Genomic DNA, 27,443 nt, shown 5'->3' on the forward strand with positions numbered 1-27,443 from the left:
GGATTTCATTAGGCCCCCGCCATTGCTTACACAGAATTTCCAGGCATCCAGATCACCTAGGTAGAGTTTCCTGGGCCCCCACCATCACCATAGCTAGATTTTCCTGAGGCCACAATCACCTCAAGTAATAAGCTGTCAACCCCACACAATTACTTAAAGAAGACTATCCTGGTCCCCCACAATCACTTAACACAGAATTTCCTGGCCCTCTGCCCCCGCATAGGGGAGAGTTTCTTGGGCACCAACAATCACCTAAGCTAGAGTTCTCTGGCCCTACAATCACCTAAGTGAGACCTTTCTTGGTACACCCCCCAATCAACTAAGGTAAATTCTCTGTGTCCCTCAATGGACTCAGGTAGGGTTCCTGGGCCACCACAATAACCTCAGTTAGAGTTACCCAAACTACCATGGTCACCTACGGTCGACTTTTCAGGGCCCACATAATCACGTACACTAGAGCTTCCTGGGCACCACAATCACGGTAGATTTTCTAGGGTCCCCACCGTCACCTAAGGTACAATTACCTTTGGCCAAACGCTCACCCAAGGTAGAATTTCCTTGGTCCACAACCACCGATCACCAGAACTAGAGTTTCCTAGGCCCACAGTCACTGAAGGTAAATATTCCTAGTCCCACCAAAATCACCTAAGGTAAGAGTCTCCTGAGCCCACAATCACCTAAGGTAACGTTTGCGGGGACCACTTCCACCCGAGGTAGATTTTCCTGGGCCCCCAATACCTAAGGGAGAGTTTCCTGGGCCCTCACTATCACCTCTGGTAGTTACCTGGCCCAATTGCCTAGCTAGAGATTCCTTTCAGTTAGACACTCCTAGGCTCACAGTCACCTAAGGTAGAGTTTTTAACCCACCACGTCCATCTCGGTAAAGTTTGGGCCACAGTCACCTACTTTAGAGTTTCCTGGGCTCCCACAATCCCCTAAGGCAGAATTTTCTGGACTCCCGACCATCAGTTCTAAGGCAGAAATTTGGGACCCCACAATGAACTAAAATAGATTTTCTGGAGTACCCACAAACACCTAAGCTAGAGTTTCCTGCCCCCCACCCCCGCCAAGGGAGAGTTCCTGGGACACAGCATCACTTAAGTCAGATTTTTTTCTAGCCCCTCAAAATCAACGAAGGTGGAGTTTCCTAGGTCCCCACCATCAATTATGGTATAGTTTGCTTGGATTACACTCACTTAGGTACCATCCCCCGGAGCGCACACTCACCTAAAGCCGTCTCTCCTGGGCCCACAGTCACCTAACTAAGAGTTTTGTGCCCACAATCACCTAAGGGAGAGACTTCTGGACACCACAGTCACTTATGGTAGAAGTTTCCGGGCCATCAAAGTCACTTAAGGTACACTTTCCTTGGTCCCCACAATGACATAAGCTACTACCTTTGCCTCCACAATCACCAAAGCTAAACTTTCCTGAGACCAAAACCACCGAACATACAGGCTCCTGGACCCCCCAAATCACCTAAGCTAGAGTCTCCAGGGTGCCACAGTCACCTCCACTAGGGTTTTCTCAGCCCCCACTATCACCTAAGGTAGCATTCCTGACCCCCCATAATCACCTAACATAGGGTATCACGAGCCCCCAAGAATCACATAAGCTAGGTTTCTGGGCCTCCTAAATGACGTAAAGTAAGATTTCCTGGGGCACCAAAATCACTCTTATACTTCCATGGCCCCCACGGGGAACTAAGGTACAATGTCCTGCTCCTATAATCCCCTAAGCTCGAGTTTCCTGGGCCCACAATAACGTAAGATAGTTTACTGGGTGGCCACAATCTCCTAAGCTCGAGTGTTCAACACCCCCAAATCACGAAAGGCAGCATTTCCTAGACATACAATCATCTAAGCAAGAGATTTATGGCCCACTACAATCACATAACGAACAGTATGGGGCCACTACTCTAGCGTTTCCTGGGTAGAATTTCTTGTAACAATCATCTAAGGTAGCCTTCCTGGACCCACACAGTCACATAAGGCAGAGTTTCAAGAGGCCACAATCACCTAAGATGGGTATTGCTGGGTTTACAATCACCTCAATAATTGGTTTTGGTCCCCACAATCACATAGGGAGGAATTTCGAGGCACCCAACAATGAATGAAGACAGGGCAAGCTAAGAAGCACAATCACCTGAGCTAGTGTTTCTTGGGCCCCCACAATCAGTTAAGAGTTTTCTGGGCTCCCAATCACCTAGAGTGTCCTGGGTGCCCAAAGTCGAATAAGGTACAATTTGATGCCCCACAAAATCAACTACGTTAAGGCTTCCCTGGTGGTGCAGTGGTTCAGAGTCCGCCTGCCGATGCAGGGAATGTGGGTTCGTGCCCCGGTCCGGGAGGATCCCACGCGGAGCGGAGCAGCTGGGCCCGTGAGCCATGGCCGCTGGGCCTGCGCATCCAGAGCCTGTGCTCCGCAACGGGAGAGGCCACAGCAGTGAGAGGCCCGCGGACCGCAAAGAAAAAAAGCAAAAAACACAAAAGAACACAGAAAATGAACTACCTTACACCCTCCTGGGCCCCACAATCCTGTAAGGTCGAGTGTCCTGGGCCCCAACAATGTCTAATGTCAAGATTCATGGATCCCAATATCACCTTTGGCTGAATAGATATATGTTCCCCTACAAACACCTAAGGTCGAGTCTCTGGGGGCCCCACTATCAGCGAAGTCAAGTTTCCAGCACCTCCACGAGCTCCAGAGCTCGAGCTTCCAGGGTCCCCAAAGTCACCAAGAAGGAGTTTTCCGGGCCTCCACAATCTCCTAGGGTCACGTTTCTTGGGCCACCATCGTCTCCTAAGGTAGAGTTTCCCAAGCTCATAATCACCAGAGGTCAACTTTTGGGGGACCCCACAAACACATAAGATAGAGTTTCTCTGGCCAACAGTCTCCTCCATAGAGATTCCTGGAATCCCACAATCACCTAAGGTCCAATCTTCAGCGCCCCACAATCACCAAGGAAGAGTTTCCTGGGACCCCACTGCCACTTAAGTTTGAGTTTAGGGCCCCACAATCACTTAAGTTTGATTTTCCCAAGTGCCCACAATCACCTAAGGTATAGTTTCCTAGGTCACCGTCATCATATAAGGTAGATTTTCCCAGGCCCCCACTATCTTCTAAGGGTGATTGCATGGACCCCCACAATCAGGTAAGGTAGTGTCCTCACAAACAACAGGGTAGAATTTCCTAGCCCTTCCATGATCCAATCAACTAAGGTAAACCATTCTGGGCCCCCACAATCACCTAAGGTTGTGTTTTCTGGGCCCACACAATCCCCAAAGGTAGAGATTCCTAGCCTCGCCACCACACACCACCCACCAACATCACCTAAGGCTGAGTTTCCAGGTGAGTTGGGACACATCACCTAAGGCTGATATTCATAGGGCCTTACAATCTCCTAAGGGGGACTTCCCTAAGCCCCCACAATCACCTAAGGCAAGTTTCCTGGGGGTCATCCTCAACTAAGGTAGACAATCCTGGCCCCCCACGACCGACTATGGTACATTATCGTGGCTCCCACCGTCACTTCAGGATGAGGTGATAGCCTAAGGGTGAACTACCTCTACCCCACATTCACATCGGGTAGAGATTCCTGAGCCCCCGTAATCACCTATGGTAGAGTTTCCTGGCCCCCTCAAACTTAACTAAGGCAGACATCCTGGCCTCCCACAATCACCTAAGATCCATATGCATGGTCCCCCACAAACACCTAAGGTAGAGTTTCCTGAGCCCTCACAATCACCTCACATAGACGTTCCCAAGGGCCCTGGGATCACCACCTAAGGTAGAACACCTCAGGTCCCCAAATACCTAAGGTTCAATAATCTGGGCCCCCACAATCAAATAAGGTCAAGTTTCGTGGGTCTCACAGTCACATAGAGTCGAGTTTCCTGGGCCACCTCCATCACCTAATGTCTAGTTTCCAGGGCCCCCACAGTCAACTAATAGGCAGAGGTCCCTGGCCCACAGTCAACTAATGCACAGTTTCCTGGGACCCCACAACCACCTAAGGTAGTGTTTACGGGGCAACCACAGTCACTGACATAGAGGTTCCTGGCCTCACAATCACCTAAGCTAGTTCCCTGGGCCCCTAGAAGCAGTAAGGTATAGTTTCTTGGGCAGCCACAGTCATGCAAGCTAGGGTTCCCTGGTCCCCGTAATCACCTAAGGTCGTTTCATGGGCCTTCACAAACAACTAACCTAGAGTTTTCTGGGACCCCATAAGCACCTGAGGGGAGATTCCTGACCCCCTACAATGACCTAAGCTAGAGCATCCTGGGACCCAACATTCGCCTAAGGTAGAGTTTCCTGGACCCACAATCACCTAAGGTAGAGGTTTCTAGGCCCCTACGATCACCTAAGCCAGCGTTTCATGGGTCCCCAAATCTCCTAATGTCGAGTGTTCTGGGACCCCACGATCAGGTAAACTAGTGACTCCGAGGCCCCCAAATCAACTAAGATTATTTCCTGAGCCTCTACAAACACATACGGGAGAATGTCCTGCCACACCCACCCCCCATAATTACCTAAGGTACAGTTTCTTGGGCACCCGCAATCACCTAGGATTTGTTTCCTGGGCCTCCAAAATCCCCTAAGTTAGAGATAGGGGTCTCGCAAAATCACCTAATGGAGAGTTTTCTGGCCCCCCACAAACACACACTAGTTTCCTGGGCTCTGACAATCACCTAAGGTGTTATTTCCCGGGTCCCCTCAATCATCTAAGATCGGGTTTCTGACTCCCCACATCACCTAAGTTAGACTTTCCCGTGCTCCCAGCATTACCTAACGTACAGTTCCTTGGGACCACACAGTCCCCTAAGGCTGGGTTTCCTGAAACCCCACAATCACCTCAGGTAGACTTTAGGCCATGATCACCCACTATAGAACTTCTGAAGCCCACAACACCTAACGTAGAGTTTTCCAAGCCCCCACAATCACCTCAGGTGGAGTATCCTGGCCCCATAATCAACTCAGCTGGATTTTCCTTGGGCACCCACAATCACCTACACAGAATTTCCTCAGGTACCGTTATCGCGTAAGATATAGTTTCCTTAAGCCCCCAACACCTAGGTCAAGTTTCCAGGGCCTCATAATGCCCTAAAGGTGGATTTCATTAGGCCCCCGCCATTGCTTACACAGAATTTCCAGGCATCCAGATCACCTAGGTAGAGTTTCCTGGGCCCCCACCATCACCATAGCTAGATTTTCCTGAGGCCACAATCACCTCAAGTAATAAGCTGTCAACCCCACACAATTACTTAAAGAAGACTATCCTGGTCCCCCACAATCACTTAACACAGAATTTCCTGGCCCTCTGCCCCCCCATAGGGGAGAGTTTCTTGGGCACCAACAATCACCTAAGCTAGAGTTCTCTGGCCCTACAATCACCTAAGTGAGACCTTTCTTGGTACACCCCCCAATCAACTAAGGTAAATTCTCTGTGTCCCTCAATGGACTCAGGTAGGGTTCCTGGGCCACCACAATAACCTCAGTTAGAGTTACCCAAACTACCATGGTCACCTACGGTCGACTTTTCAGGGCCCACATAATCACGTACACTAGAGCTTCCTGGGCACCACAATCACGGTAGATTTTCTAGGGTCCCCACCGTCACCTAAGGTACAATTACCTTTGGCCAAACGCTCACCCAAGGTAGAATTTCCTTGGTCCACAACCACCGATCACCAGAACTAGAGTTTCCTAGGCCCACAGTCACTGAAGGTAAATATTCCTAGTCCCACCAAAATCACCTAAGGTAAGAGTCTCCTGAGCCCACAATCACCTAAGGTAACGTTTGCGGGGACCACTTCCACCCGAGGTAGATTTTCCTGGGCCCCCAATACCTAAGGGAGAGTTTCCTGGGCCCTCACTATCACCTCTGGTAGTTACCTGGCCCAATTGCCTAGCTAGAGATTCCTTTCAGTTAGACACTCCTAGGCTCACAGGCACCTAAGGTAGAGTTTTTAACCCACCACGTCCATCTCGGTAAAGTTTGGGCCACAGTCACCTACTTTAGAGTTTCCTGGGCTCCCACAATCCCCTAAGGCAGAATTTTCTGGACTCCCGACCATCAGTTCTAAGGCAGAAATTTGGGACCCCACAATGAACTAAAATAGATTTTCTGGAGTACCCACAAACACCTAAGCTAGAGTTTCCTGCCCCCCACCCCCGCCAAGGGAGAGTTCCTGGGACACAGCATCACTTAAGTCAGATTTTTTTCTAGCCCCTCAAAATCAACGAAGGTGGAGTTTCCTAGGTCCCCACCATCAATTATGGTATAGTTTGCTTGGATTACACTCACTTAGGTACCATCCCCCGGAGCGCACACTCACCTAAAGCCGTCTCTCCTGGGCCCACAGTCACCTAACTAAGAGTTTTGTGCCCACAATCACCTAAGGGAGAGACTTCTGGACACCACAGTCACTTATGGTAGAAGTTTCCGGGCCATCAAAGTCACTTAAGGTACACTTTCCTTGGTCCCCACAATGACATAAGCTACTACCTTTGCCTCCACAATCACCAAAGCTAAACTTTCCTGAGACCAAAACCACCGAACATACAGGCTCCTGGACCCCCCAAATCACCTAAGCTAGAGTCTCCAGGGTGCCACAGTCACCTCCACTAGGGTTTTCTCAGCCCCCACTATCACCTAAGGTAGCATTCCTGACCCCCCATAATCACCTAACATAGGGTATCACGAGCCCCCAAGAATCACATAAGCTAGGTTTCTGGGCCTCCTAAATGACGTAAAGTAAGATTTCCTGGGGCACCAAAATCACTCTTATACTTCCATGGCCCCCACGGGGAACTAAGGTACAATGTCCTGCTCCTATAATCCCCTAAGCTCGAGTTTCCTGGGCCCACAATAACGTAAGATAGTTTACTGGGTGGCCACAATCTCCTAAGCTCGAGTGTTCAACACCCCCAAATCACGAAAGGCAGCATTTCCTAGACATACAATCATCTCAGCAAGAGATTTATGGCCCACTACAATCACATAACGAACAGTATGGGGCCACTACTCTAGCGTTTCCTGGGTAGAATTTCTTGTAACAATCATCTAAGGTAGCCTTCCTGGACCCACACAGTCACATAAGGCAGAGTTTCAAGAGGCCACAATCACCTAAGATGGGTATTGCTGGGTTTACAATCACCTCAATAATTGGTTTTGGTCCCCACAATCACATAGGGAGGAATTTCGAGGCACCCAACAATGAATGAAGACAGGGCAAGCTAAGAAGCACAATCACCTGAGCTAGTGTTTCTTGGGCCCCCACAATCAGTTAAGAGTTTTCTGGGCTCCCAATCACCTAGAGTGTCCTGGGTGCCCAAAGTCGAATAAGGTACAATTTGATGCCCCACAAAATCAACTACGTTAAGGCTTCCCTGGTGGTGCAGTGGTTCAGAGTCCGCCTGCCGATGCAGGGAATGTGGGTTCGTGCCCCGGTCCGGGAGGATCCCACGCGGAGCGGAGCAGCTGGGCCCGTGAGCCATGGCCGCTGGGCCTGCGCATCCGGAGCCTGTGCTCCGCAACGGGAGAGGCCACAGCAGTGAGAGGCCCGCGGACCGCAAAGAAAAAAAGCAAAAAACACAAAAGAACACAGAAAATGAACTACCTTACACCCTCCTGGGCCCCACAATCCTGTAAGGTCGAGTGTCCTGGGCCCCAACAATGTCTAATGTCAAGATTCATGGATCCCAATATCACCTTTGGCTGAATAGATATATGTTCCCCTACAAACACCTAAGGTCGAGTCTCTGGGGGCCCCACTATCAGCGAAGTCAAGTTTCCAGCACCTCCACGAGCTCCAGAGCTCGAGCTTCCAGGGTCCCCAAAGTCACCAAGAAGGAGTTTTCCGGGCCTCCACAATCTCCTAGGGTCACGTTTCTTGGGCCACCATCGTCTCCTAAGGTAGAGTTTCCCAAGCTCATAAGCACCAGAGGTCAACTTTTGGGGGACCCCACAAACACATAAGATAGAGTTTCTCTGGCCAACAGTCTCCTCCATAGAGATTCCTGGAATCCCACAATCACCTAAGGTCCAATCTTCAGCGCCCCACAATCACCAAGGAAGAGTTTCCTGGGACCCCACTGCCACTTAAGTTTGAGTTTAGGGCCCCACAATCACTTAAGTTTGATTTTCCCAAGTGCCCACAATCACCTAAGGTATAGTTTCCTAGGTCACCGTCATCATATAAGGTAGATTTTCCCAGGCCCCCACTATCTTCTAAGGGTGATTTCATGGACCCCCACAATCAGGTAAGGTAGTGTCCTCACAAACAACAGGGTAGAATTTCCTAGCCCTTCCATGATCCAATCAACTAAGGTAAACCATTCTGGGCCCCCACAATCACCTAAGGTTGTGTTTTCTGGGCCCACACAATCCCCAAAGGTAGAGATTCCTAGCCTCGCCACCACACACCACCCACCAACATCACCTAAGGCTGAGTTTCCAGGTGAGTTGGGACACATCACCTAAGGCTGATATTCATAGGGCCTTACAATCTCCTAAGGGGGACTTCCCTAAGCCCCCACAATCACCTAAGGCAAGTTTCCTGGGGGTCATCCTCAACTAAGGTAGACAATCCTGGCCCCCCACGACCGACTATGGTACATTATCGTGGCTCCCACCGTCACTTCAGGATGAGGTGATAGCCTAAGGGTGAACTACCTCTACCCCACATTCACATCGGGTAGAGATTCCTGAGCCCCCGTAATCACCTATGGTAGAGTTTCCTGGCCCCCTCAAACTTAACTAAGGCAGACATCCTGGCCTCCCACAATCACCTAAGATCCATATGCATGGTCCCCCACAAACACCTAAGGTAGAGTTTCCTGAGCCCTCACAATCACCTCACATAGACGTTCCCAAGGGCCCTGGGATCACCACCTAAGGTAGAACACCTCAGGTCCCCAGATACCTAAGGTTCAATAATCTGGGCCCCCACAATCAAATAAGGTCAAGTTTCGTGGGTCTCACAGTCACATAGAGTCGAGTTTCCTGGGCCACCTCCATCACCTAATGTCTAGTTTCCAGGGCCCCCACGGTCAACTAATAGGCAGAGGTCCCTGGCCCACAGTCAACTAATGCACAGTTTCCTGGGACCCCGCAACCACCTAAGGTAGTGTTTACGGGGCAACCACAGTCACTGACATAGAGGTTCCTGGCCTCACAATCACCTAAGCTAGTTCCCTGGGCCCCTAGAAGCAGTAAGGTATAGTTTCTTGGGCAGCCACAGTCATGCAAGCTAGGGTTCCCTGGTCCCCGTAATCACCTAAGGTCGTTTCATGGGCCTTCACAAACAACTAACCTAGAGTTTTCTGGGACCCCATAAGCACCTGAGGGGAGATTCCTGACCCCCTACAATGACCTAAGCTAGAGCATCCTGGGACCCAACATTCGCCTAAGGTAGAGTTTCCTGGACCCACAATCACCTAAGGTAGAGGTTTCTAGGCCCCTACGATCACCTAAGCCAGCGTTTCATGGGTCCCCAAATCTCCTAATGTCGAGTGTTCTGGGACCCCACGATCAGGTAAACTAGTGACTCCGAGGCCCCCAAATCAACTAAGATTATTTCCTGAGCCTCTACAAACACATACGGGAGAATGTCCTGCCACACCCACCCCCCATAATTACCTAAGGTACAGTTTCTTGGGCACCCGCAATCACCTAGGATTTGTTTCCTGGGCCTCCAAAATCCCCTAAGTTAGAGATAGGGGTCTCGCAAAATCACCTAATGGAGAGTTTTCTGGGCCCCCACAAACACACACTAGTTTCCTGGGCTCTGACAATCACCTAAGGTGTTATTTCCCGGGTCCCCTCAATCATCTAAGATCGGGTTTCTGACTCCCCACATCACCTAAGTTAGACTTTCCCGTGCTCCCAACATTACCTAACGTACAGTTCCTTGGGACCACACAGTCCCCTAAGGCTGGGTTTCCTGAAACCCCACAATCACCTCAGGTAGACTTTAGGCCATGATCACCCACTATAGAACTTCTGAAGCCCACAACACCTAACGTAGAGTTTTCCAAGCCCCCGCAATCACCTCAGGTGGAGTATCCTGGCCCCATAATCAACTCAGCTGGATTTTCCTTGGGCACCCACAATCACCTACACAGAATTTCCTCAGGTACCGTTATCGCGTAAGATATAGTTTCCTTAAGCCCCCAACACCTAGGTCAAGTTTCCAGGGCCTCATAATGCCCTAAAGGTGGATTTCATTAGGCCCCCGCCATTGCTTACACAGAATTTCCAGGCATCCAGATCACCTAGGTAGAGTTTCCTGGGCCCCCACCATCACCATAGCTAGATTTTCCTGAGGCCACAATCACCTCAAGTAATAAGCTGTCAACCCCACACAATTACTTAAAGAAGACTATCCTGGTCCCCCACAATCACTTAACACAGAATTTCCTGGCCCTCTGCCCCCCATAGGGGAGAGTTTCTTGGGCACCAACAATCACCTAAGCTAGAGTTCTCTGGCCCTACAATCACCTAAGTGAGACCTTTCTTGGTACACCCCCCAATCAACTAAGGTAAATTCTCTGTGTCCCTCAATGGACTCAGGTAGGGTTCCTGGGCCACCACAATAACCTCAGTTAGAGTTACCCAAACTACCATGGTCACCTACGGTCGACTTTTCAGGGCCCACATAATCACGTACACTAGAGCTTCCTGGGCACCACAATCACGGTAGATTTTCTAGGGTCCCCACCGTCACCTAAGGTACAATTACCTTTGGCCAAACGCTCACCCAAGGTAGAATTTCCTTGGTCCACAACCACCGATCACCAGAACTAGAGTTTCCTAGGCCCACAGTCACTGAAGGTAAATATTCCTAGTCCCACCAAAATCACCTAAGGTAAGAGTCTCCTGAGCCCACAATCACCTAAGGTAACGTTTGCGGGGACCACTTCCACCCGAGGTAGATTTTCCTGGGCCCCCAATACCTAAGGGAGAGTTTCCTGGGCCCTCACTATCACCTCTGGTAGTTACCTGGCCCAATTGCCTAGCTAGAGATTCCTTTCAGTTAGACACTCCTAGGCTCACAGTCACCTAAGGTAGAGTTTTTAACCCACCACGTCCATCTCGGTAAAGTTTGGGCCACAGTCACCTACTTTAGAGTTTCCTGGGCTCCCACAATCCCCTAAGGCAGAATTTTCTGGACTCCCGACCATCAGTTCTAAGGCAGAAATTTGGGACCCCACAATGAACTAAAATAGATTTTCTGGAGTACCCACAAACACCTAAGCTAGAGTTTCCTGCCCCCCACCCCCGCCAAGGGAGAGTTCCTGGGACACAGCATCACTTAAGTCAGATTTTTTTCTAGCCCCTCAAAATCAACGAAGGTGGAGTTTCCTAGGTCCCCACCATCAATTATGGTATAGTTTGCTTGGATTACACTCACTTAGGTACCATCCCCCGGAGCGCACACTCACCTAAAGCCGTCTCTCCTGGGCCCACAGTCACCTAACTAAGAGTTTTGTGCCCACAATCACCTAAGGGAGAGACTTCTGGACACCACAGTCACTTATGGTAGAAGTTTCCGGGCCATCAAAGTCACTTAAGGTACACTTTCCTTGGTCCCCACAATGACATAAGCTACTACCTTTGCCTCCACAATCACCAAAGCTAAACTTTCCTGAGACCAAAACCACCGAACATACAGGCTCCTGGACCCCCCAAATCACCTAAGCTAGAGTCTCCAGGGTGCCACAGTCACCTCCACTAGGGTTTTCTCAGCCCCCACTATCACCTAAGGTAGCATTCCTGACCCCCCATAATCACCTAACATAGGGTATCACGAGCCCCCAAGAATCACATAAGCTAGGTTTCTGGGCCTCCTAAATGACGTAAAGTAAGATTTCCTGGGGCACCAAAATCACTCTTATACTTCCATGGCCCCCACGGGGAACTAAGGTACAATGTCCTGCTCCTATAATCCCCTAAGCTCGAGTTTCCTGGGCCCACAATAACGTAAGATAGTTTACTGGGTGGCCACAATCTCCTAAGCTCGAGTGTTCAACACCCCCAAATCACGAAAGGCAGCATTTCCTAGACATACAATCATCTAAGCAAGAGATTTATGGCCCCCTACAATCACATAACGAACAGTATGGGGCCACTACTCTAGCGTTTCCTGGGTAGAATTTCTTGTAACAATCATCTAAGGTAGCCTTCCTGGACCCACACAGTCACATAAGGCAGAGTTTCAAGAGGCCACAATCACCTAAGATGGGTATTGCTGGGTTTACAATCACCTCAATAATTGGTTTTGGTCCCCACAATCACATAGGGAGGAATTTCGAGGCACCCAACAATGAATGAAGACAGGGCAAGCTAAGAAGCACAATCACCTGAGCTAGTGTTCCTTGGGCCCCCACAATCAGTTAAGAGTTTTCTGGGCTCCCAATCACCTAGAGTGTCCTGGGTGCCCAAAGTCGAATAAGGTACAATTTGATGCCCCACAAAATCAACTACGTTAAGGCTTCCCTGGTGGTGCAGTGGTTCAGAGTCCGCCTGCCGATGCAGGGAATGTGGGTTCGTGCCCCGGTCCGGGAGGATCCCACGCGGAGCGGAGCAGCTGGGCCCGTGAGCCATGGCCGCTGGGCCTGCGCATCCGGAGCCTGTGCTCCGCAACGGGAGAGGCCACAGCAGTGAGAGGCCCGCGGACCGCAAAGAAAAAAAGCAAAAAACACAAAAGAACACAGAAAATGAACTACCTTACACCCTCCTGGGCCCCACAATCCTGTAAGGTCGAGTGTCCTGGGCCCCAACAATGTCTAATGTCAAGATTCATGGATCCCAATATCACCTTTGGCTGAATAGATATATGTTCCCCTACAAACACCTAAGGTCGAGTCTCTGGGGGCCCCACTATCAGCGAAGTCAAGTTTCCAGCACCTCCACGAGCTCCAGAGCTCGAGCTTCCAGGGTCCCCAAAGTCACCAAGAAGGAGTTTTCCGGGCCTCCACAATCTCCTAGGGTCACGTTTCTTGGGCCACCATCGTCTCCTAAGGTAGAGTTTCCCAAGCTCATAAGCACCAGAGGTCAACTTTTGGGGGACCCCACAAACACATAAGATAGAGTTTCTCTGGCCAACAGTCTCCTCCATAGAGATTCCTGGAATCCCACAATCACCTAAGGTCCAATCTTCAGCGCCCCACAATCACCAGGGAAGAGTTTCCTGGGACCCCACTGCCACTTAAGTTTGAGTTTAGGGCCCCACAATCACTTAAGTTTGATTTTCCCAAGTGCCCACAATCACCTAAGGTATAGTTTCCTAGGTCACCGTCATCATATAAGGTAGATTTTCCCAGGCCCCCACTATCTTCTAAGGGTGCTTTCATGGACCCCCACAATCAGGTAAGGTAGTGTCCTCACAAACAACAGGGTAGAATTTCCTAGCCCTTCCATGATCCAATCAACTAAGGTAAACCATTCTGGGCCCCCACAATCACCTAAGGTTGTGTTTTCTGGGCCCACACAATCCCCAAAGGTAGAGATTCCTAGCCTCACCACCACACACCACCCACCAACATCACCTAAGGCTGAGTTTCCAGGTGAGTTGGGACACATCACCTAAGGCTGATATTCATAGGGCCTTACAATCTCCTAAGGGGGACTTCCCTAAGCCCCCACAATCACCTAAGGCAAGTTTCCTGGGGGTCATCCTCAACTAAGGTAGACAATCCTGGCCCCCCACGACCGACTATGGTACATTATCGTGGCTCCCACCGTCACTTCAGGATGAGGTGATACCCTAAGGGTGAACTACCTCTACCCCACATTCACATCGGGTAGAGATTCCTGAGCGCCCGTAATCACCTATGGTAGAGTTTCCTGGCCCCCTCAAACTTAACTAAGGCACACATCCTGGCCTCCCACAATCACCTAAGATCCATATGCATGGTCCCCCACAAACACCTAAGGTAGAGTTTCCTGAGCCCTCACAATCACCTCACATAGACGTTCCCAAGGGCCCTGGGATCACCACCTAAGGTAGAACACCTCAGGTCCCCAAATACCTAAGGTTCAATAATCTGGGCCCCCACAATCAACTAAGGTCAAGTTTCGTGGGTCTCACAGTCACATAGAGTCAAGTTTCCTGGGCCACCTCCATCCCCTAATGTCTAGTTTCCAGGGCCCCCACGATCAACTAATAGGCAGAGGTCCCTGGCCCACAGTCAACTAATGCACAGTTTCCTGGGACCCCGCAACCACCTAAGGTAGTGTTTACGGGGCAACCACAGTCACTGACATAGAGGTTCCTGGCCTCACAATCACCTAAGCTAGTTCCCTGGGCCCCTAGAAGCAGTAAGGTATAGTTTCTTGGGCAGCCACAGTCATGCAAGCTAGGGTTCCCTGGCCCCCGTAATCACCTAAGGTCGTTTCATGGGCCTTCACAAACAACTAACCTAGAGTTTTCTGGGACCCCATACGCACCTGAGGGGACATTCCTGACCCCCTACAATGACCTAAGCTAGAGCATCCTGGGACCCAACATTCGCCTAAGGTAGGGTTTCCTGGACCCACAATCAACTAAGGTAGAGGTTTCTAGGCCCCTACGATCACCTAAGCCAGCGTTTCATGGGTCCCCAAATCTCCTAATGTCGAGTGTTCTGGGACCCCACGATCAGGTAAACTAGTGACTCCGAGGCCCCCAAATCAACTAAGATTATTTCCTGAGCCTCTACAAACACATACGGGAGAATGTCCTGCCACACCCACCCCCCATAATTACCTAAGGTACAGTTTCTTGGGCACCCGCAATCACCTAGGATTTGTTTCCTGGGCCTCCAAAATCCCCTAAGTTAGAGATAGGGGTCTCGCAAAATCACCTAATGGAGAGTTTTCTGGCCCCCCACAAACACACACTAGTTTCCTGGGCTCTGACAATCACCTAAGGTGTTATTTCCCGGGTCCCCTCAATCATCTAAGATCGGGTTTCTGACTCCCCACATCACCTAAGTTAGACTTTCCCGTGCTCCCAACATTACCTAACGTACAGTTCCTTGGGACCACACAGTCCCCTAAGGCTGGGTTTCCTGAAACCCCACAATCACCTCAGGTAGACTTTAGGCCATGATCACCCACTATAGAACTTCTGAAGCCCACAACACCTAACGTAGAGTTTTCCAAGCCCCCACAATCACCTCAGGTGGAGTATCCTGGCCCCATAATCAACTCAGCTGGATTTTCCTTGGGCACCCACAATCACCTACACAGAATTTCCTCAGGTACCGTTATCGCGTAAGATATAGTTTCCTTAAGCCCCCAACACCTAGGTCAAGTTTCCAGGGCCTCATAATGCCCTAAAGGTGGATTTGATTAGGCCCCCGCCATTGCTTACACAGAATTTCCAGGCATCCAGATCACCTAGGTAGAGTTTCCTGGGCCCCCACCATCACCATAGCTAGATTTTCCTGAGGCCACAATCACCTCAAGTAATAAGCTGTCAACCCCACACAATTACTTAAAGAAGACTATCCTGGTCCCCCACAATCACTTAACACAGAATTTCCTGGCCCTCTGCCCCCCCATAGGGGAGAGTTTCTTGGGCACCAACAATCACCTAAGCTAGAGTTCTCTGGCCCTACAATCACCTAAGTGAGACCTTTCTTGGTACACCCCCCAATCAACTAAGGTAAATTCTCTGTGTCCCTCAATGGACTCAGGTAGGGTTCCTGGGCCACCACAATAACCTCAGTTAGAGTTACCCAAACTACCATGGTCACCTACGGTCGACTTTTCAGGGCCCACATAATCACGTACACTAGAGCTTCCTGGGCACCACAATCACGGTAGATTTTCTAGGGTCCCCACCGTCACCTAAGGTACAATTACCTTTGGCCAAACGCTCACCCAAGGTAGAATTTCCTTGGTCCACAACCACCGATCACCAGAACTAGAGTTTCCTAGGCCCACAGTCACTGAAGGTAAATATTCCTAGTCCCACCAAAATCACCTAAGGTAAGAGTCTCCTGAGCCCACAATCACCTAAGGTAACGTTTGCGGGGACCACTTCCACCCGAGGTAGATTTTCCTGGGCCCCCAATACCTAAGGGAGAGTTTCCTGGGCCCTCACTATCACCTCTGGTAGTTACCTGGCCCAATTGCCTAGCTAGAGATTCCTTTCAGTTAGACACTCCTAGGCTCACAGGCACCTAAGGTAGAGTTTTTAACCCACCACGTCCATCTCGGTAAAGTTTGGGCCACAGTCACGTACTTTAGAGTTTCCTGGGCTCCCACAATCCCCTAAGGCAGAATTTTCTGGACTCCCGACCATCAGTTCTAAGGCAGAAATTTGGGACCCCACAATGAACTAAAATAGATTTTCTGGAGTACCCACAAACACCTAAGCTAGAGTTTCCTGCCCCCCACCCCCGCCAAGGGAGAGTTCCTGGGACACAGCATCACTTAAGTCAGATTTTTTTCTAGCCCCTCAAAATCAACGAAGGTGGAGTTTCCTAGGTCCCCACCATCAATTATGGTATAGTTTGCTTGGATTACACTCACTTAGGTACCATCCCCCGGAGCGCACACTCACCTAAAGCCGTCTCTCCTGGGCCCACAGTCACCTAACTAAGAGTTTTGTGCCCACAATCACCTAAGGGAGAGACTTCTGGACACCACAGTCACTTATGGTAGAAGTTTCCGGGCCATCAAAGTCACTTAAGGTACACTTTCCTTGGTCCCCACAATGACATAAGCTACTACCTTTGCCTCCACAATCACCAAAGCTAAACTTTCCTGAGACCAAAACCACCGAACATACAGGCTCCTGGACCCCCCAAATCACCTAAGCTAGAGTCTCCAGGGTGCCACAGTCACCTCCACTAGGGTTTTCTCAGCCCCCACTATCACCTAAGGTAGCATTCCTGACCCCCCATAATCACCTAACATAGGGTATCACGAGCCCCCAAGAATCACATAAGCTAGGTTTCTGGGCCTCCTAAATGACGTAAAGTAAGATTTCCTGGGGCACCAAAATCACTCTTATACTTCCATGGCCCCCACGGGGAACTAAGGTACAATGTCCTGCTCCTATAATCCCCTAAGCTCGAGTTTCCTGGGCCCACAATAACGTAAGATAGTTTACTGGGTGGCCACAATCTCCTAAGCTCGAGTGTTCAACACCCCCAAATCACGAAAGGCAGCATTTCCTAGACATACAATCATCTAAGCAAGAGATTTATGGCCCACTACAATCACATAACGAACAGTATGGGGCCACTACTCTAGCGTTTCCTGGGTAGAATTTCTTGTAACAATCATCTAAGGTAGCCTTCCTGGACCCACACAGTCACATAAGGCAGAGTTTCAAGAGGCCACAATCACCTAAGATGGGTATTGCTGGGTTTACAATCACCTCAATAATTGGTTTTGGTCCCCACAATCACATAGGGAGGAATTTCGAGGCACCCAACAATGAATGAAGACAGGGCAAGCTAAGAAGCACAATCACCTGAGCTAGTGTTTCTTGGGCCCCCACAATCAGTTAAGAGTTTTCTGGGCTCCCAATCACCTAGAGTGTCCTGGGTGCCCAAAGTCGAATAAGGTACAATTTGATGCCCCACAAAATCAACTACGTTAAGGCTTCCCTGGTGGTGCAGTGGTTCAGAGTCCGCCTGCCGATGCAGGGAATGTGGGTTCGTGCCCCGGTCCGGGAGGATCCCACGCGGAGCGGAGCAGCTGGGCCCGTGAGCCATGGCCGCTGGGCCTGCGCATCCGGAGCCTGTGCTCCGCAACGGGAGAGGCCACAGCAGTGAGAGGCCCGCGGACTGCAAAGAAAAAAAGCAAAAAACACAAAAGAACACAGAAAATGAACTACCTTACACCCTCCTGGGCCCCACAATCCTGTAAGGTCGAGTGTCCTGGGCCCCAACAATGTCTAATGTCAAGATTCATGGATCCCAATATCACCTTTGGCTGAATAGATATATGTTCCCCTACAAACACCTAAGGTCGAGTCTCTGGGGGCCCCACTATCAGCGAAGTCAAGTTTCCAGCACCTCCACGAGCTCCAGAGCTCGAGCTTCCAGGGTCCCCAAAGTCACCAAGAAGGAGTTTTCCGGGCCTCCACAATCTCCTAGGGTCACGTTTCTTGGGCCACCATCGTCTCCTAAGGTAGAGTTTCCCAAGCTCATAAGCACCAGAGGTCAACTTTTGGGGGACCCCACAAACACATAAGATAGAGTTTCTCTGGCCAACAGTCTCCTCCATAGAGATTCCTGGAATCCCACAATCACCTAAGGTCCAATCTTCAGCGCCCCACAATCACCAAGGAAGAGTTTCCTGGGACCCCACTGCCACTTAAGTTTGAGTTTAGGGCCCCACAATCACTTAAGTTTGATTTTCCCAAGTGCCCACAATCACCTAAGGTATAGTTTCCTAGGTCACCGTCATCATATAAGGTAGATTTTCCCAGGCCCCCACTATCTTCTAAGGGTGATTTCATGGACCCCCACAATCAGGTAAGGTAGTGTCCTCACAAACAACAGGGTAGAATTTCCTAGCCCTTCCATGATCCAATCAACTAAGGTAAACCATTCTGGGCCCCCACAATCACCTAAGGTTGTGTTTTCTGGGCCCACACAATCCCCAAAGGTAGAGATTCCTAGCCTCGCCACCACACACCACCCACCAACATCACCTAAGGCTGAGTTTCCAGGTGAGTTGGGACACATCACCTAAGGCTGATATTCATAGGGCCTTACAATCTCCTAAGGGGGACTTCCCTAAGCCCCCACAATCACCTAAGGCAAGTTTCCTGGGGGTCATCCTCAACTAAGGTAGACAATCCTGGCCCCCCACGACCGACTATGGTACATTATCGTGGCTCCCACCGTCACTTCAGGATGAGGTGATAGCCTAAGGGTGAACTACCTCTACCCCACATTCACATCGGGTAGAGATTCCTGAGCCCCCGTAATCACCTATGGTAGAGTTTCCTGGCCCCCTCAAACTTAACTAAGGCAGACATCCTGGCCTCCCACAATCACCTAAGATCCATATGCATGGTCCCCCACAAACACCTAAGGTAGAGTTTCCTGAGCCCTCACAATCACCTCACATAGACGTTCCCAAGGGCCCTGGGATCACCACCTAAGGTAGAACACCTCAGGTCCCCAAATACCTAAGGTTCAATAATCTGGGCCCCCACAATCAAATAAGGTCAAGTTTCGTGGGTCTCACAGTCACATAGAGTCGAGTTTCCTGGGCCACCTCCATCACCTAATGTCTAGTTTCCAGGGCCCCCACAGTCAACTAATAGGCAGAGGTCCCTGGCCCACAGTCAACTAATGCACAGTTTCCTGGGACCCCACAACCACCTAAGGTAGTGTTTACGGGGCAACCACAGTCACTGACATAGAGGTTCCTGGCCTCACAATCACCTAAGCTAGTTCCCTGGGCCCCTAGAAGCAGTAAGGTATAGTTTCTTGGGCAGCCACAGTCATGCAAGCTAGGGTTCCCTGGCCCCCGTAATCACCTAAGGTCGTTTCATGGGCCTTCACAAACAACTAACCTAGAGTTTTCTGGGACCCCATAAGCACCTGAGGGGAGATTCCTGACCCCCTACAATGACCTAAGCTAGAGCATCCTGGGACCCAACATTCGCCTAAGGTAGAGTTTCCTGGACCCACAATCACCTAAGGTAGAGGTTTCTAGGCCCCTACGATCACCTAAGCCAGCGTTTCATGGGTCCCCAAATCTCCTAATGTCGAGTGTTCTGGGACCCCACGATCAGGTAAACTAGTGACTCCGAGGCCCCCAAATCAACTAAGATTATTTCCTGAGCCTCTACAAACACATACGGGAGAATGTCCTGCCACACCCACCCCCCATAATTACCTAAGGTACAGTTTCTTGGGCACCCGCAATCACCTAGGATTTGTTTCCTGGGCCTCCAAAATCCCCTAAGTTAGAGATAGGGGTCTCGCAAAATCACCTAATGGAGAGTTTTCTGGGCCCCCACAAACACACACTAGTTTCCTGGGCTCTGACAATCACCTAAGGTGTTATTTCCCGGGTCCCCTCAATCATCTAAGATCGGGTTTCTGACTCCCCACATCACCTAAGTTAGACTTTCCCGTGCTCCCAACATTACCTAACGTACAGTTCCTTGGGACCACACAGTCCCCTAAGGCTGGGTTTCCTGAAACCCCACAATCACCTCAGGTAGACTTTAGGCCATGATCACCCACTATAGAACTTCTGAAGCCCACAACACCTAACGTAGAGTTTTCCAAGCCCCCACAATCACCTCAGGTGGAGTATCCTGGCCCCATAATCAACTCAGCTGGATTTTCCTTGGGCACCCACAATCACCTACACAGAATTTCCTCAGGTACCGTTATCGCGTAAGATATAGTTTCCTTAAGCCCCCAACACCTAGGTCAAGTTTCCAGGGCCTCATAATGCCCTAAAGGTGGATTTCATTAGGCCCCCGCCATTGCTTACACAGAATTTCCAGGCATCCAGATCACCTAGGTAGAGTTTCCTGGGCCCCCACCATCACCATAGCTAGATTTTCCTGAGGCCACAATCACCTCAAGTAATAAGCTGTCAACCCCACACAATTACTTAAAGAAGACTATCCTGGTCCCCCACAATCACTTAACACAGAATTTCCTGGCCCTCTGCCCCCCCATAGGGGAGAGTTTCTTGGGCACCAACAATCACCTAAGCTAGAGTTCTCTGGCCCTACAATCACCTAAGTGAGACCTTTCTTGGTACACCCCCCAATCAACTAAGGTAAATTCTCTGTGTCCCTCAATGGACTCAGGTAGGGTTCCTGGGCCACCACAATAACCTCAGTTAGAGTTACCCAAACTACCATGGTCACCTACGGTCGACTTTTCAGGGCCCACATAATCACGTACACTAGAGCTTCCTGGGCACCACAATCACGGTAGATTTTCTAGGGTCCCCACCGTCACCTAAGGTACAATTACCTTTGGCCAAACGCTCACCCAAGGTAGAATTTCCTTGGTCCACAATCACCGATCACCAGAACTAGAGTTTCCTAGGCCCACAGTCACTGAAGGTAAATATTCCTAGTCCCACCAAAATCACCTAAGGTAAGAGTCTCCTGAGCCCACAATCACCTAAGGTAACGTTTGCGGGGACCACTTCCACCCGAGGTAGATTTTCCTGGGCCCCCAATACCTAAGGGAGAGTTTCCTGGGCCCTCACTATCACCTCTGGTAGTTACCTGGCCCAATTGCCTAGCTAGAGATTCCTTTCAGTTAGACACTCCTAGGCTCACAGGCACCTAAGGTAGAGTTTTTAACCCACCACATCCATCTCGGTAAAGTTTGGGCCACAGTCACCTACTTTAGAGTTTCCTGGGCTCCCACAATCCCCTAAGGCAGAATTTTCTGGACTCCCGACCATCAGTTCTAAGGCAGAAATTTGGGACCCCACAATGAACTAAAATAGATTTTCTGGAGTACCCACAAACACCTAAGCTAGAGTTTCCTGCCCCCCACCCCCGCCAAGGGAGAGTTCCTGGGACACAGCATCACTTAAGTCAGATTTTTTTCTAGCCCCTCAAAATCAACGAAGGTGGAGTTTCCTAGGTCCCCACCATCAATTATGGTATAGTTTGCTTGGATTACACTCACTTAGGTACCATCCCCCGGAGCGCACACTCACCTAAAGCCGTCTCTCCTGGGCCCACAGTCACCTAACTAAGAGTTTTGTGCCCACAATCACCTAAGGGAGAGACTTCTGGACACCACAGTCACTTATGGTAGAAGTTTCCGGGCCATCAAAGTCACTTAAGGTACACTTTCCTTGGTCCCCACAATGACATAAGCTACTACCTTTGCCTCCACAATCACCAAAGCTAAACTTTCCTGAGACCAAAACCACCGAACATACAGGCTCCTGGACCCCCCAAATCACCTAAGCTAGAGTCTCCAGGGTGCCACAGTCACCTCCACTAGGGTTTTCTCAGCCCCCACTATCACCTAAGGTAGCATTCCTGACCCCCCATAATCACCTAACATAGGGTATCACGAGCCCCCAAGAATCACATAAGCTAGGTTTCTGGGCCTCCTAAATGACGTAAAGTAAGATTTCCTGGGGCACCAAAATCACTCTTATACTTCCATGGCCCCCACGGGGAACTAAGGTACAATGTCCTGCTCCTATAATCCCCTAAGCTCGAGTTTCCTGGGCCCACAATAACGTAAGATAGTTTACTGGGTGGCCACAATCTCCTAAGCTCGAGTGTTCAACACCCCCAAATCACGAAAGGCAGCATTTCCTAGACATACAATCATCTAAGCAAGAGATTTATGGCCCACTACAATCACATAACGAACAGTATGGGGCCACTACTCTAGCGTTTCCTGGGTAGAATTTCTTGTAACAATCATCTAAGGTAGCCTTCCTGGACCCACACAGTCACATAAGGCAGAGTTTCAAGAGGCCACAATCACCTAAGATGGGTATTGCTGGGTTTACAATCACCTCAATAATTGGTTTTGGTCCCCACAATCACATAGGGAGGAATTTCGAGGCACCCAACAATGAATGAAGACAGGGCAAGCTAAGAAGCACAATCACCTGAGCTAGTGTTCCTTGGGCCCCCACAATCAGTTAAGAGTTTTCTGGGCTCCCAATCACCTAGAGTGTCCTGGGTGCCCAAAGTCGAATAAGGTACAATTTGATGCCCCACAAAATCAACTACGTTAAGGCTTCCCTGGTGGTGCAGTGGTTCAGAGTCCGCCTGCCGATGCAGGGAATGTGGGTTCGTGCCCCGGTCCGGGAGGATCCCACGCGGAGCGGAGCAGCTGGGCCCGTGAGCCATGGCCGCTGGGCCTGCGCATCCGGAGCCTGTGCTCCGCAACGGGAGAGGCCACAGCAGTGAGAGGCCCGCGGACCGCAAAGAAAAAAAGCAAAAAACACAAAAGAACACAGAAAATGAACTACCTTACACCCTCCTGGGCCCCACAATCCTGTAAGGTCGAGTGTCCTGGGCCCCAACAATGTCTAATGTCAAGATTCATGGATCCCAATATCACCTTTGGCTGAATAGATATATGTTCCCCTACAAACACCTAAGGTCGAGTCTCTGGGGGCCCCACTATCAGCAAAGTCAAGTTTCCAGCACCTCCACGAGCTCCAGAGCTCGAGCTTCCAGGGTCCCCAAAGTCACCAAGAAGGAGTTTTCCGGGCCTCCACAATCTCCTAGGGTCACGTTTCTTGGGCCACCATCGTCTCCTAAGGTAGAGTTTCCCAAGCTCATAATCACCAGAGGTCAACTTTTGGGGGACCCCACAAACACATAAGATAGAGTTTCTCTGGCCAACAGTCTCCTCCATAGAGATTCCTGGAATCCCACAATCACCTAAGGTCCAATCTTCAGCGCCCCACAATCACCAAGGAAGAGTTTCCTGGGACCCCACTGCCACTTAAGTTTGAGTTTAGGGCCCCACAATCACTTAAGTTTGATTTTCCCAAGTGCCCACAATCACCTAAGGTATAGTTTCCTAGGTCACCGTCATCATATAAGGTAGATTTTCCCAGGCCCCCACTATCTTCTAAGGGTGCTTTCATGGACCCCCACAATCAGGTAAGGTAGTGTCCTCACAAACAACAGGGTAGAATTTCCTAGCCCTTCCATGATCCAATCAACTAAGGTAAACCATTCTGGGCCCCCACAATCACCTAAGGTTGTGTTTTCTGGGCCCACACAATCCCCAAAGGTAGAGATTCCTAGCCTCGCCACCACACACCACCCACCAACATCACCTAAGGCTGAGTTTCCAGGTGAGTTGGGACACATCACCTAAGGCTGATATTCATAGGGCCTTACAATCTCCTAAGGGGGACTTCCCTAAGCCCCCACAATCACCTAAGGCAAGTTTCCTGGGGGTCATCCTCAACTAAGGTAGACAATCCTGGCCCCCCACGACCGACTATGGTACATTATCGTGGCTCCCACCGTCACTTCAGGATGAGGTGATACCCTAAGGGTGAACTACCTCTACCCCACATTCACATCGGGTAGAGATTCCTGAGCCCCCGTAATCACCTATGGTAGAGTTTCCTGGCCCCCTCAAACTTAACTAAGGCAGACATCCTGGCCTCCCACAATCACCTAAGATCCATATGCATGGTCCCCCACAAACACCTAAGGTAGAGTTTCCTGAGCCCTCACAATCACCTCACATAGACGTTCCCAAGGGCCCTGGGATCACCACCTAAGGTAGAACACCTCAGGTCCCCAGATACCTAAGGTTCAATAATCTGGGCCCCCACAATCAAATAAGGTCAAGTTTCGTGGGTCTCACAGTCACATAGAGTCGAGTTTCCTGGGCCACCTCCATCACCTAATGTCTAGTTTCCAGGGCCCCCACGGTCAACTAATAGGCAGAGGTCCCTGGCCCACAGTCAACTAATGCACAGTTTCCTGGGACCCCGCAACCACCTAAGGTAGTGTTTACGGGGCAACCACAGTCACTGACATAGAGGTTCCTGGCCTCACAATCACCTAAGCTAGTTCCCTGGGCCCCTAGAAGCAGTAAGGTATAGTTTCTTGGGCAGCCACAGTCATGCAAGCTAGGGTTCCCTGGTCCCCGTAATCACCTAAGGTCGTTTCATGGGCCTTCACAAACAACTAACCTAGAGTTTTCTGGGACCCCATAAGCACCTGAGGGGAGATTCCTGACCCCCTACAATGACCTAAGCTAGAGCATCCTGGGACCCAACATTCGCCTAAGGTAGAGTTTCCTGGACCCACAATCACCTAAGGTAGAGGTTTCTAGGCCCCTACGATCACCTAAGCCAGCGTTTCATGGGTCCCCAAATCTCCTAATGTCGAGTGTTCTGGGACCCCACGATCAGGTAAACTAGTGACTCCGAGGCCCCCAAATCAACTAAGATTATTTCCTGAGCCTCTACAAACACATACGGGAGAATGTCCTGCCACACCCACCCCCCATAATTACCTAAGGTACAGTTTCTTGGGCACCCGCAATCACCTAGGATTTGTTTCCTGGGCCTCCAAAATCCCCTAAGTTAGAGATAGGGGTCTCGCAAAATCACCTAATGGAGAGTTTTCTGGGCCCCCACAAACACACACTAGTTTCCTGGGCTCTGACAATCACCTAAGGTGTTATTTCCCGGGTCCCCTCAATCATCTAAGATCGGGTTTCTGACTCCCCACATCACCTAAGTTAGACTTTCCCGTGCTCCCAACATTACCTAACGTACAGTTCCTTGGGACCACACAGTCCCCTAAGGCTGGGTTTCCTGAAACCCCACAATCACCTCAGGTAGACTTTAGGCCATGATCACCCACTATAGAACTTCTGAAGCCCACAACACCTAACGTAGAGTTTTCCAAGCCCCCGCAATCACCTCAGGTGGAGTATCCTGGCCCCATAATCAACTCAGCTAGATTTTCCTTGGGCACCCACAATCACCTACATAGAATTTCCTCAGGTACCGTTATGGCGTAAGATATAGTTTCCTTAAGCCCCCAACACCTAGGTCAAGTTTCCAGGGCCTCATAATGCCCTAAAGGTGGATTTGATTAGGCCCCCGCCATTGCTTACACAGAATTTCCAGGCATCCAGATCACCTAGGTAGAGTTTCCTGGGCCCCCACCATCACCATAGCTAGATTTTCCTGAGGCCACAATCACCTCAAGTAATAAGCTGTCAACCCCACACAATTACTTAAAGAAGACTATCCTGGTCCCCCACAATCACTTAACACAGAATTTCCTGGCCCTCTGCCCCCCCATAGGGGAGAGTTTCTTGGGCACCAACAATCACCTAAGCTAGAGTTCTCTGGCCCTACAATCACCTAAGTGAGACCTTTCTTGGTACACCCCCCAATCAACTAAGGTAAATTCTCTGTGTCCCTCAATGGACTCAGGTAGGGTTCCTGGGCCACCACAATAACCTCAGTTAGAGTTACCCAAACTACCATGGTCACCTACGGTCGACTTTTCAGGGCCCACATAATCACGTACACTAGAGCTTCCTGGGCACCACAATCACGGTAGATTTTCTAGGGTCCCCACCGTCACCTAAGGTACAATTACCTTTGGCCAAACGCTCACCCAAGGTAGAATTTCCTTGGTCCACAACCACCGATCACCAGAACTAGAGTTTCCTAGGCCCACAGTCACTGAAGGTAAATATTCCTAGTCCCACCAAAATCACCTAAGGTAAGAGTCTCCTGAGCCCACAATCACCTAAGGTAACGTTTGCGGTGACCACTTCCACCCGAGGTAGATTTTCCTGGGCCCCCAATACCTAAGGGAGAGTTTCCTGGGCCCTCACTATCACCTCTGGTAGTTACCTGGCCCAATTGCCTAGCTAGAGATTCCTTTCAGTTAGACACTCCTAGGCTCACAGGCACCTAAGGTAGAGTTTTTAACCCACCACGTCCATCTCGGTAAAGTTTGGGCCACAGTCACCTACTTTAGAGTTTCCTGGGCTCCCACAATCCCCTAAGGCAGAATTTTCTGGACTCCCGACCATCAGTTCTAAGGCAGAAATTTGGGACCCCACAATGAACTAAAATAGATTTTCTGGAGTACCCACAAACACCTAAGCTAGAGTTTCCTGCCCCCGACCCCCGCCAAGGGAGAGTTCCTGGGACACAGCATCACTTAAGTCAGATTTTTTTCTAGCCCCTCAAAATCAACGAAGGTGGAGTTTCCTAGGTCCCCACCATCAATTATGGTATAGTTTGCTTGGATTACACTCACTTAGGTACCATCCCCCGGAGCGCACACTCACCTAAAGCCGTCTCTCCTGGGCCCACAGTCACCTAACTAAGAGTTTTGTGCCCACAATCACCTAAGGGAGAGACTTCTGGACACCACAGTCACTTATGGTAGAAGTTTCCGGGCCATCAAAGTCACTTAAGGTACACTTTCCTTGGTCCCCACAATGACATAAGCTACTACCTTTGCCTCCACAATCACCAAAGCTAAACTTTCCTGAGACCAAAACCACCGAACATACAGGCTCCTGGACCCCCCAAATCACCTAAGCTAGAGTCTCCAGGGTGCCACAGTCACCTCCACTAGGGTTTTCTCAGCCCCCACTATCACCTAAGGTAGCATTCCTGACCCCCCATAATCACCTAACATAGGGTATCACGAGCCCCCAAGAATCACATAAGCTAGGTTTCTGGGCCTCCTAAATGACGTAAAGTAAGATTTCCTGGGGCACCAAAATCACTCTTATACTTCCATGGCCCCCACGGGGAACTAAGGTACAATGTCCTGCTCCTATAATCCCCTAAGCTCGAGTTTCCTGGGCCCACAATAACGTAAGATAGTTTACTGGGTGGCCACAATCTCCTAAGCTCGAGTGTTCAACACCCCCAAATCACGAAAGGCAGCATTTCCTAGACATACAATCATCTCAGCAAGAGATTTATGGCCCACTACAAT

Source organism: Mesoplodon densirostris, chromosome 4 (genome assembly GCF_025265405.1).
Source record: "Mesoplodon densirostris isolate mMesDen1 chromosome 4, mMesDen1 primary haplotype, whole genome shotgun sequence".
Classification (NCBI taxonomy): domain Eukaryota; kingdom Metazoa; phylum Chordata; class Mammalia; order Artiodactyla; family Ziphiidae; genus Mesoplodon; species Mesoplodon densirostris.